At 34.0% G+C, this 12,373-nt stretch overlaps 1 protein-coding gene across 5 annotated transcripts in view; it reads right to left on the reverse strand.

Annotated features, from left to right (window-relative positions):
* Window positions 1-6,462: 6,462 nt before the first annotated feature.
* The window catches only part of Rbp6 (RNA-binding protein 6), a 429,839-nt gene continuing 423,928 nt past the window's right edge, over window positions 6,463-12,373 (reverse strand). For 3 of the 5 annotated variants that reach the window (XR_016477330.1, XR_016477332.1, XM_090163568.1), the window contains one exon: window positions 6,463-9,069. The gene's annotated coding sequence lies outside the window, so the exon portion shown is untranslated. The remainder of the gene's footprint in view (window positions 9,070-12,373) is intronic. The other 2 variants (XR_016477331.1, XM_090163569.1) reach the window with 1 other exon arrangement.

A 12,373-nucleotide genomic window follows, 5' to 3' on the forward strand; every position in this document is an offset into this window, starting at 1 on the left:
TTTTTTTATGTCAATAAAGAGTATTTTTTTTTAATAAATTTTCCATTGTCAATCAACTCTCTACCTTCCTATTAATTTCGCAGTTATGTATCATTCGGGAACGAGCCGAGTTTTTGGGCCGAGTCGGGCAATTTTGTTTTCGGGTTGGGACGGGCCTATAAAAAGGTCAGCCCGACTCGTCTCTACACCCTTGGCAACGTGTGACGCAGGGTAGGAACCGTAGGATTAACACTATTGGAAGCCCTGTGAAAAGTAGAATTTGGGGTCCCTAAAAAAATTCAGACCTTACTTTCAGTGTTGGGCATTTTCGTCAAAGAGCCGCTCAGCTCACTCACCGCTCGCACTCGCTAGCATACTCTACGCTAATGCTCACGCATTTTTGAGCGGTAAAATAAGCGCTCCTCTCTTTTTGCTCTTTTTTTGAGCGCTGAAATTGGCGCTCCTCTCATTTTCGTTTAGCGCTCTTTTAATAAAACATTTTGTAGCTCAATTTCGCTCATAATAACAAAAGCGATCACAATGAGAGGAGCGGTGCTTATAACTGTTTACTTTTGACTCTATTAACGTTAATGTGGTTAGAATAAAATACCAATAGAAACATTTATTTCGAGATTAGGGGCCAATCTGCCATGGCACACTTGGCACATAACTATATACGGCCCTCTTGTAACGACGACTGTAACCAGGTGGTTTCACCCCTTGTATTGGTGAACAAACCTTATTCTCAGTTCTATTAGGCCTTCCTTTTGCATCCAGATGCTACAAGGAAACTGTTTGAGAGTGGTAAAATCTTTTAAATTTATTTTCTTTAGACTGATTTAAGTGTCCGGCAGTTAGCGGAAAGCGAGGTTGGGTTTTATGGAACCAATGATATTTGGGGGAAGATTTTATTGGTTCTTAAAGGTCCACAAAATAGCTTGAATTTCGTAAATATGATGGGTTGAAAAATTTCAAATTATCATTCGTTGGATCTGCTACAACTATGTATGGAAGGGAAAGACTTACCTGAAATTTTGGCTAAAAATTTCTCAACATAGGCTAGTATCCCTAAGTTTAAATAAATACGTTCTTATAATTGAAATATCTTAAGATAAATAAACGATAGGTTAACTAGTTGAAATACCTTAAGATAAATAAAAGATACGTTAACTATTTGAAATACCTTAAGATAAATAAACGATAGGTTAACTAGCTGAAATACCTTAAGATAAATAAACGATAGGTTAACTAGCTGAAATACCTTAAGATAAATAAACGATAAATAATCTATCGTTTAAATAGTGTATTTCGTTATAAGAAATAAACTAGAGTTTAAAGAAACAATAGTTTGAAATATCGATTAAATCTTTTATTTCGTTAAGATAAATAAACAATATCGTTTAAATAGTACTAATTATTTATTCATTATCTTAAATAAAACACAAATTTTATTCGAACTATGACAAAATATTCTGCAAGAGAAAACAAATAATGAAGGTAGACGAAACAAAACTTCCTCTAGCCCAGCAAAAAACACAAGGAGAACGCAGCTAGCCTTTAAGCACGCTAACACAGAGCTGTGTACAAATTTCATTGGACGAGCCTTTACTCTAATCGATTTACGGAAAGGGGGAAGACAACTTCCGAATTTTCCCCTTCCGACGGCAGCAGGAGCTAAAGCGTCTAACCAAGAAAACTGTACACAAGAAAATGCACGACTTTTGACGGGTTGCATTCTCCTTGTGTGGGGTACTGCGTCAAAAGTCGTGCATTTTATTGTGTACAATTCTCATTGGTTAGACGCTTCCCCGCGCCCGTAAAACGTTCAGCGTAAAGGCTCGTCCAATGAAATTTGTACACAACACTGCGTTAGGGTTTTTTAAGGCTAGCTCCGTTCTCCTTGTGTTTGTTGCTCCTAGGTGGCACGGTCGGACCAAAGCGAGATGGTTGGTTCAGTCATAGGACTCTCCAACGCTCTTCGGTATCTCCAAAGGTCCTGAGAAGGAGCGTTGGACCCCGTACAAAGTTGCCTCTGATCGAGTAAGACTGGGTCGTCTGCATCCGCGAAATTGGAAAAGACCACAACAGCCACACTGGAAAAAGATGAAAAAAAGCTGGTCGAGCGAGCCTCGTCGCGTGGCAAGTTCCCAGCCCTCCTCCGGACAGGATGATTCTTCCATCAGCGTATTAGTAATGAGCCGACGAGTCGAATGCTTGGAGACCAGACCGGACTAGCCTCGTATTTCCATATTGAGGCATTGAAATTGCCCTGGAAATTTTCAGCAAGAAAAAACCGTGACTTGATGATTCCAAGCGACAGTTTTACTAGCGAGACTGTCCGCTGTGGCCTATTCTGAGAGTGGCGCACCAAAGAGCATGTAGCTAGGACGAGCGATGATTTTAACGCCAGGAGCCACGGCGTCGGACATAGATGTTACGCGAGCTTCATCAAAGACCCCCGAAATAAGGATTAAAAGCTCGCATTTATATGGATTCAGTTCGAGGCCTATGTTTAAAGGTCTTGAAGAAGAGCTCAAGAAGCGCTAATCGTCTAGATACCAAATGTTGAGCTCGGAAGACAAACGAGTGGCCATCTTTTGAACTATGAGACAGAATAGTGCCCAACCTAGGGGGTCACACCACGCTCGGAAGATATTACAAAGTGAGTTATCGAAGGGCTTGCCATCTAGGAGCAACAAACACAAGGAGAACGCAGCTAGCCTTTAAACACGCTAACGAAGGGTTGTGTACGAATTTCATTGGATGAGCGTTACGAGCCTTTACGTTTTACGGGCGGGGGGGAAGAGAATTTCTGAATTTTCCCCTTCCGACGGCAGCAGGCGCTAAAGCGTCTAGCCAATGAAAACTGTACACAAGAAAATCCACTACTTTTGACGGGTTGCGTTCTCCTTGTGTGGGGTGTTGTGTTTGTTGCTCCTGGTTGCCACCACCCTCCTACGCATTGCAACCCGGTCACCTGTTTAAAGGCATTATAAGTCGCTTGATGACTTGGGCCAAGAGTGATGACTTGGGCCAAGAGTGGTGCCTTGGGCCAAGAGTGGTGCCTTGAGTATTATCCATTGAATTGGGAATAATACTGCTAGAATTACAATTACGATTTCGGTTGCTATGGTTACGCGTGACCTGTTCTGATAAGACTGTACGAAATTCATCTTTATAATTAGGCGGTAGCGCCATCTATATTTTGTAAAGTTATATGGCTAAACATAAATAATTATTAGCTAACTCACCGTAACTTGAGTTAAAAAGGATCGTGTTGACAGAATAAAATTATTTTTAAACAACTTCAAAGGTTTGTTTGTTACGAGTAATCATACATTTCAATTTCGCATCAGATTCGCGAAAAAATTAAATTGGTCCCGCGCCAGCCAGATTTAGTTGTACCTCTATTTATTCCCAACTCAATGGTATTAGCCTAGCTGATTATATTTAGGTAAGGTGTGAGGCGGACTTATAGCATTGGTGTAGAAAAAGATAGAGTTGAGGGATTTCCTTAAGTACGCATTCGAGGAGGCAGTCACGACGAACCATGTTGAAGGCGTCCGTAATTAAAAATTAACTATCGTTTAATGAAAAATTTAAAAATTAGACACACTATGGCACAATTACAATTAACTACAGCTGTTTCATAACGCGTAGGTCGTCTCGAAACCGCCGTATTGAATAAAGATTGTTTCTAAAGACCTTTTCACACGAGCCAACTTTTCAAATCAAAATGCTGAGTCAGCAAAAATGGATCAGTGATCCATTTTTTCTCGCGTACCTTTTTGGTGGATCAACTAATCGAACTTTTATTCACACGAACCAACTAGTTGACTCAACTCAAGTGGACCCAAAAAATTATTTCAACTTTGCACAAGTGAGCCGGTAAAATTTGTTAAAGATCGTTGTATTTCTTTCGGGGGTTCATTTTTTGGTCACCTGTTACGGTCGGTTTACACTACGCCGTAGACCCAGGCCCGTAACCAGCTGCCAAAACTCGGTGGTGCTCAATTTTTTTAACTCGCACCAATACAAAGAAATAGGTTCGTAAAACTACAAAAGATATTCGATGTACTGTAAATATCCGCCATAGGAGACGAAATTCAGTAATTAAACCACCATTTAGCAGATGACAGCTTCTGCCTCAAGATATTGCGACCACTTTTCCTACACTTCGTGAACGTTCTGAGCGCCCATAAACAGCACTTTTCAGCGATGGTACTATCATTCAGGAAGAAGATTTCGGAGATCTTTGGTAATTTATAGTTCAATGATAAACCTAAAGATGGCGCCACATTATCGGTTGCCACTCGCAGTTGCCGTGGAATCGGTCATGAAGAACCTAAGGGGACTCACTGGTCAGGTTTGAAAAATCACGCGTGAATACTGGGAATAGGAAAATCACGGTTAATTTTAGTTCAATGTGGACAAACTTGGCGTTGCTGAAGTCGATTTCCGGCGTAGTTTCGTAGAGGTGCTTTAGCGTTCACGTTCAATTTTGACAAAATGGCGCCGTTGTGGTCGGTTAAATGATGAAGCTTAGTATGTTTTAGACCTTTTATATTTGAAATTGGTTCTTTGAAAGTTTAAGTATTGCTAATTCACCATTGTGATAAGTCAAAATAACTAGTAAGCCGCGTATGACTGAGGTTTTTTAATCAAATTCACTGGAATCCATTGCATTTCTAAACTTAAAAAATTTAATGAACTAAGCCTAACCTAACACTCTCGCGCGTACTGTCGCCTAAGCCCCGACTAAGATTATCGTGGTTCTAGTTGAACAGAATTTTATTGCGCTTCAAAGCGGCTGGTGTACCTCAATAAGCCTTCCGATTTAGGCCAGGCTAACAGTGTCAAAATATCGGGAACAGCTAGTCCCCTCTTAGATTGTTGGTCCATGGATCGGCTTATAGAGAAAGAAAGGAGACTTGGTTTCAACCATATAGGCGTTTAATTTTATCCACTGAGCATGTGGGAATTACAGGACAGGTAACATTACAACCGACATGTATAACTATTTTGATGGAGGGGCTTTGGTTTTTTTTATTAAACACTTTTTTTAATTTTCATATATTGTCAATAGTACTTTGACTCAAGAGCCTCAAAACAACGCTTTACATCATATTTCTACTTTCTCATTTAACTTGTTCTTTAAATGGATTTATTATCAATTGCGTATGAAAATTAAGCAAAATTATACGCGATAAGTGGCATAACGTTTAGTTTAAAATAAAGGTTTTCGAACAAAACTAAAGATGCGTTCCATTTGTTTGGTCAAGGGATAGCCTACAACGTATGCTCGTTTCGAGACCCTCAGTCACTATCAAGACGCGAAACCTCGTATTGGCTCTGGAAATAAAATCAACCATTTCCGCCCCGTTATCTTAGTTACGGAGCGATTTCCACATTCGCTTCGTCAATGTTACCCGATTTTTAACCATTGACGCTGTAAATATACTTCATATCGGGGTCCTTACCTCGACGTTGTCTACGATCATGTCAGAGTAACGCCAGAGATATAATCCACCACATTTCGTTGTTTACAATTATTTTGTTTCGTTTTAAAAATTGGTTGAACCTCACTCTTAAACTAAGATAACTTTTAAGAATATTCCGTTTATCATAGAATTACATTGTTTCTTTTTTTTAAACAAAATTGAGAAAAATTCGCGAAATTAGAATCATCATTTCCATATCCGAGTCCACCTCAACGAAAACCTGTTTTTTTTCATTCAATTTGACGCTAAGTGAAATATTCTAGAGACCTTTTTTTTTACATTTCATTCCCGTATTCAGGGTATTGCAACAAGATGACATTTTTTATACATTTGATCATCAAAAACAATATTGTAAAAAAGAATTCTAACTATGGCAGTTTTTTACAACTTCGAATGAACTAATTTAAAGAAGCTTGCATATATTACATATTACAAGAACGTTTACTTTTTCTCTAATTTCATTTATTTCACGGAAGTCACGGGTTTTTTTGGGCGCTAATATTAAAAAAAAAACACATTTAAATGAAACGAAATATATTTTAAAAATATTCGAGAATATTTAAAAACGATTCTCGTTTTTTGTTTCATTAGTTAAAAATTTATCTTTGCAAAACAAAATATAAGGAAATAAATTAAAATTAGCAACGTAAAATGAAATAAGATAATAATTCAAAAGTATTTGTTTTTCTTCTTCCTCGCGCAAAAGTAGTTTTATAACTTTATTTTCGTTGGGCATGTTAAAAATTGTTTCCCCTTAGTTTTCTGGTTTTTTGTTTCCGGTTAATCTCTCTAAATATCCAATGACGGGGAAAAGACCAAGCCCGATATATATTTTATGCAAAAGCATTTTTAGGCATTGTTTATAGTGCATAATTGTGAACATTTAATACGAATCAGCCCTTTTTTCCATTAGTGGCTATTTCATCTCACGGGATTTATAGGGATTATTTTTATATTATAATTCTACGAATATTTTTGTTTGTTTACCTCGCAGTATATTTGACCTGTGACCTTATATTTTTTTATTTTATTTGAAAGGCCACTCATAGAGTTAATAAAGTCATTTTTTTATCGTACACTATTGCTTAGGACGAGGCCGTATTTATATTTTTTAAATAGGCCACTCATTTTGAGGCAAAAATGAACCCAGTTAATCACTTTTTTTTTGTTTCTTTACCTGTCCACTAAATCTTACATATATTTATAATATTTACAGAGTTTTACAATTGGATATTTTTATAGGGGGCTTCAAAGATGAGCGTTTCTTATAAACTTTGCCCATAGTTAATAAAAAAGACAACGCGTTTTTTTTTGCATCTCACAGTTTTCACACACACAATAATAACAGTTGTTACTTGATGATTTATTTTTTGTTTTTTTCTTTTTTTAATATTTGACACAAAGCTCTGAAATTTTTTTAATTTTTTTTTCTTAAATTTCAGGGCTTATGACAATACACGATATATGTAACGAAACACTTTTTTATAGAATGAATAGGGTATATATATGTATATATATATTCTCTTACACGCAACGTTTTATGTACAATTTATTTTTATCGTTTGCTCTCGTGAGAGCAGCTAATATTGCTTTTAGAACTTTTGGTTTTTTTTTACGATTAATTATTTTATTTCGTTAATTATTTGCGGTTTTTTTTAAATGGACTTATACCGTACTTAAAGATGCCGTAAGACTTTTTTTACGGTAAAATTATTTTCATTTATACTTTTTTTTGGAAGATTAATTCGCGACTATTTTTATTACTTCGCACTATATTTTATTAATTATCGCCAAATGAAGTATTTAATATTTTTCTTTTTGTATGGAAGCAAATTCATCATATATAGGAACATCCTCTAGATTTTTTTAATTAATTCAATTATGGGTCTTTTATTTGTAATTCTATCTATTTGGTTTACTTTCGTTCAATCTCGCGAAGAAAATAAATTTTTAAGAGGAGGGGTGAAAATATTTACCGGTAATAACAACGTTATCAATTTTTTCTTCTAAAATGATGTCAACATTTCGCTTAAAAAATTGTTTAAAAATGTAAAAGTCAATTTTTTTTTGTATATTTATTTTACTTTTTTTTTTACTTTTATTGGAAGGGAGGGGGTAGCTGAAACTAACCAAAAAATAGCCTTTATTATTGAAACGGCATGCTAATTTCTTATTATTTTTACACATAACCTGATTTCTTTATCTAAGTATCGATTTTTTTAGATTCACTCTTTTCCGCAATGTAGAGCACGCTTAGCATGGGCTTAGAGTTAGGCACGTATAATACAATGATAATTTTTTTATCTCGTATGATTAATGAATAAAAATGAGAAAATCAGCTAAAAATATCGCTCACCTAATAAAAGGAAACAATGTAAAAAAGTACCGAGAATCGTTTAAACCTTTTTCACAAAAAGGAAACAATCGCATTTTTTAAAAGCATGGTTAGAACCCGTTTGTAATATCGATGGTCAATTTTTTTTCTCAACATCGCTAAATATTTCGAGTCAAAGATAGTTTTACGTAACTTCATCTTCCATGACTATCATATTTTTTTATTTTTTTTTTATAGTTCAGTAAAAGTTCTTTTTTTATGATTATCACTCCTTTATATATGCACAAAAAACGCGTTTTAGTTTCACCATTTATATATATATTTTCGTACAGATGGGGTTAGGGGGATCGTTTAGAAAGTATAGAACGTTAATATGAAATATCTATCCATAAGTAACATTGTTATTTTCGCGCGCAAAACTTTTATAATTTCATTCAAGTACTGGTTAGATTATCTTTTATAAATAATATATATATATATATATTTTTTGTTTCACAATAGCTTCAAAAAGACAAAATGAATGGGTTCACACCAAACCTCGTTTGATTATGGTAAATGAAATATTTAACTGGGATTTCCTTTATTCAAAACAAAAACGTTAATTTAAATCGATTAATGCTATATTTTCTTCTTTTTTTTTGGTAAAGTTAAAACGACCGAAATTACTGGAATGATAGATGGGACTGAATACGCGCTAAACAGAGGTTTCCAAATTTAAAACAACATAAATATGTATTTTTTTTTGTAAAGGCAAATATACGGTAATATATAAAAAGACGAGAAATTCTCGTGTTTTGCGATTTTAAAAAATATGAATAAAATTTATGATCCTAATTTTCTTTTTAAATTATCGATTAAATACGGTGAGGGCCGGGTTAAAAATAAAAAACAATAATAATAAAATTCACTTGATAATTAGAGGCACACGAAATTAAAAACGAAGCTTTAGGGTGGGGGGAGTGGGAAGAGTTCCTTATACAATGAAATATAGTTTCTTTTTGGTATTTTGATGGTATATACTTATATATCGTCGGGAGGGGGTAGGGTGTATAATATATATTATAAAAAATTAAAAAAAGGCGGGGAACACCGGGAATTTTGTAGAAACAATTTCTCAGGTGTCCCTCAGGAAGCCATCAATGGGACATTTTTTTTCTTGATTTATATTTTTTTCATATACAATGAACATAGGTGATTATGGCAGAACTCAGCCGAAAAACTAGTCCTCCCTGAGTACAGCTGCCATCATCCTGCCTGAAAGCACAAATTCAAATCTTCAATTTTTATACAGAAAAAATAGGATTATATTTCTAAAAATATAGGACTTTATAGGACTATTTATTTTTAATTATTAGACTTTATAGGACTATTTTTTTAAATGATAGGACTTCATAGGACTATTTTTTAAATTATAAGACTTTATAGGACAATTTTTTTAAATGATAGAACTTTATAGGACTATTTTTTTAAATGATAGGACTTCATAGGACTATTTTTTAAATTATAAGACTTTATAGGACTATTTTTTAAATGATAGGACTTTATAGGACTATTTTTTTAAATGATAGAACTTTATAGGACTTTTTTTTAAATTATAAGATTTTATAGGATTATATATGCTATTTCGTTTACTAACTTTATGCATTTAAAAACAAAATCTATATTGAGTGAAATAAATCTTTGATTTTCACTTAAAAATAGGAACTATTTAACCATTTTATCACAAAAGTATACTAGTAGCTAACCGTTTTATGAATAACAAAAGTATACCTTTGTTAGACTAGAACGACTTCGTATAGGAATTTATCCTATTGCTAAATCTAGCAATTTAACTGAGTGGCTGGATTTGAAATGGGCCAAATACCAAAATTATAGGATTTTATAGGACTTTTGGGGGATTTTGCTAAAAATATAGGATGTTATAGGACATTTTTGAAAATATAGGATTTTATAGGAATTATAGGACCTCTGGGGGGCCTGTTAAAAGCCTTAAAATTGAACCTTTAAAGGCGTCCCTATAAATGATTGTTTCCCTGTAGTTGGCGAAGTTTTATAAAACGGCAGTTTTTATGACCGAGGCTTAGATCCAAATATTTAAATAGAATATTTTTTGTTATTCTTTGGATTGAACAAAATTAAATGAAAATATTAATATTGTCCACATTTATTCGTGTAAATTGGCATATTTTTTAGAAGTTGAGGTATTTTTCTAAGAAACACGAGTAATATTTTTTGCCGGTTAATAAAATCAATGAAAATGCAACTATCGATAATCTAATTATCTGACTATTCTGTCGATAATCTAATTCCCTGACTATTCTGTCGATAATCTAATTCCCTGACTATTCTGTCGATAATCTAATTCCCTAACTATTCCGTCGATAATCTAATTCCCCGACTATTTTGTCGATAATCTAATTCACTAACCATTTTGTCGATAATCTATAATTCCCCGACTATTCTGTCGATAATCTAATTCCGTGATATTTCAATGACTATTTTGTGGATAATCTAATTCCGTGCTATTTCCCTGACTATTTTGTCGATAATCTAATTCCGTGATATTTCCCTGACTATTCTGTCGATAATCTAATTATCTGACTATTCTGTCGATAATCTAATTCCCAAACTATTCCGTCGATAATCTAATTCCCCGACTATTTTGTCGATAATCTAATTAACTAACTATTTTGTCGATAATCTAATTCCCCACTATTCTGTCGATAATCTAATTCCGTGATATTTCAATGACTATTTTGTCGATAATCTAATTCCGTGCTATTTCCCTGACTATTTTATCGATAATCTAATTCCGTGATATTTCCCTGACTATTCTGTCGATAATCTAATTATCTGACTATTCTGTCGATAATCTAATTCCCAAACTATTCCGTCGATAATCTAATTCCCCGACTATTTTGTCGATAATCTAATTAACTAACTATTTTGTCGATAATCTAATTCCCCACTATTCTGTCGATAATCTAATTCCGTGATATTTCAATGACTATTTTGTCGATAATCTAATTCCGTGATATTTCCCTTACTATTCTGTCGATAATCGAATTCCGTGCTATTTCCCTGACTATTTTGTCGATAATCTAATTCCGTGATATTTCCCTTACTATTCTGTCGATAATCTAATTCCGTGATATTTCCCTTACTATTCTGTCGATAATCGAATTCCGTGCTATTTCCCTGACTATTTTGTCGATAATCTAATTCCGTGATATTTCCCTTACTATTCTGTCGATAATCGAATTCCGTGCTATTTCCCTGACTATTTTGTCGATAATCTAATTCCGTGATATTTCCCTTACTATTCTGTCGATAATCTAATTCCGTGCTATTTCCCTGAATTTTCGGTCGATAATCTAATTCCCTGACTTTTCTGTCGTCAATCTAGTTCCCTGATATTTCCCTAAATTTTCTGTCGTCCATCTAATTCCCTGATATTTCCCTAACTTTTCTGTCAACAATCTAATTCCCTGATATTTTCCAGGTCTGTATGAACCTTGAATACTTGTCACTTAACCTCGCAGACGAAAAATCACACGTTTTCGGTCCCGTATTAGAAGCAGACTGACAATTTACATTCTAGATCCCACAAAGACAATATTAAGTATATAATTGGGATTAACAATTCTGTAATCGTTTTCAAGATTATTCAAGTCGTTGGTTAAACCTAATCAATTCGCGGTTCCAGTTTCGAATGAAGGAGTTTACTCAAAGGTTCGTAAAACCGGGAAATCACATACGTACACACTTGGAATGTCTGAAGCTACGGTCACGCGAGATACAATATTGCGCCAAATTCCCATTTCCATCCTGTATACGACGTGTATAGAAGTATCGTTAAGAGATATACGCTCGTGGCAGGATTATCTACAAGGTTTTAAACTGTCGCCACCAGCGAGTAATAAAGGAAACTTGATGTTCCTTGCTCGGGTTATAATCACTTTAAAACTATCTTTCAAAACGATTTCAAAGTAGTTAACTACAGCTTCAAAAAAAAACAATAGCATTCTTCAAAAATGATTTTACTACAACCAGATACGTCGAAATGGTAAGCGTGGACTTCTACTGGCAATTTACCATCACTTCTTTTTCCTACTTCGCGTATCCAGCCTTATCATAAAAGCTAGCTAGCGACTGCTTAATCGATCATAACTACATGCCTAACAGGGTTGGTAATTTTTTTATTTAAAATGATTTTTTTTATTTAAATTGGATTTTTATTGATTTTTTTTATTTAAATTGGATTTTTATTGATTTTTTTTATTTAAATTGGATTTTTATTGATTTTTTTTGGTTTTTATGGATTTTTTTGATTTCAATTAAAATTTCAAAGTTTTATATAATTAAGTATCATAATTTTACCTAAAACAAATGTTTTAATTTTTTAAAGACTTAATCTTTAAATATTTCTATTGAATTTATTCAATTTAAGCTAATAATCATATAGAAGTTTTTATTTTTTAAAACCTTTTTTGGTACTTTAGAAACTTTTTTTGGCAGAATCCTCACCCGCAGGTAGAATCCAATGGAAAATTAGTGG

The sequence above is a fragment of the Leiobunum rupestre genome, chromosome 11, assembly GCF_980474605.1.
Source record: "Leiobunum rupestre chromosome 11, qqLeiRupe1.1.hap1, whole genome shotgun sequence".
Taxonomy (NCBI): Eukaryota; Metazoa; Arthropoda; class Arachnida; order Opiliones; family Sclerosomatidae; genus Leiobunum; species Leiobunum rupestre.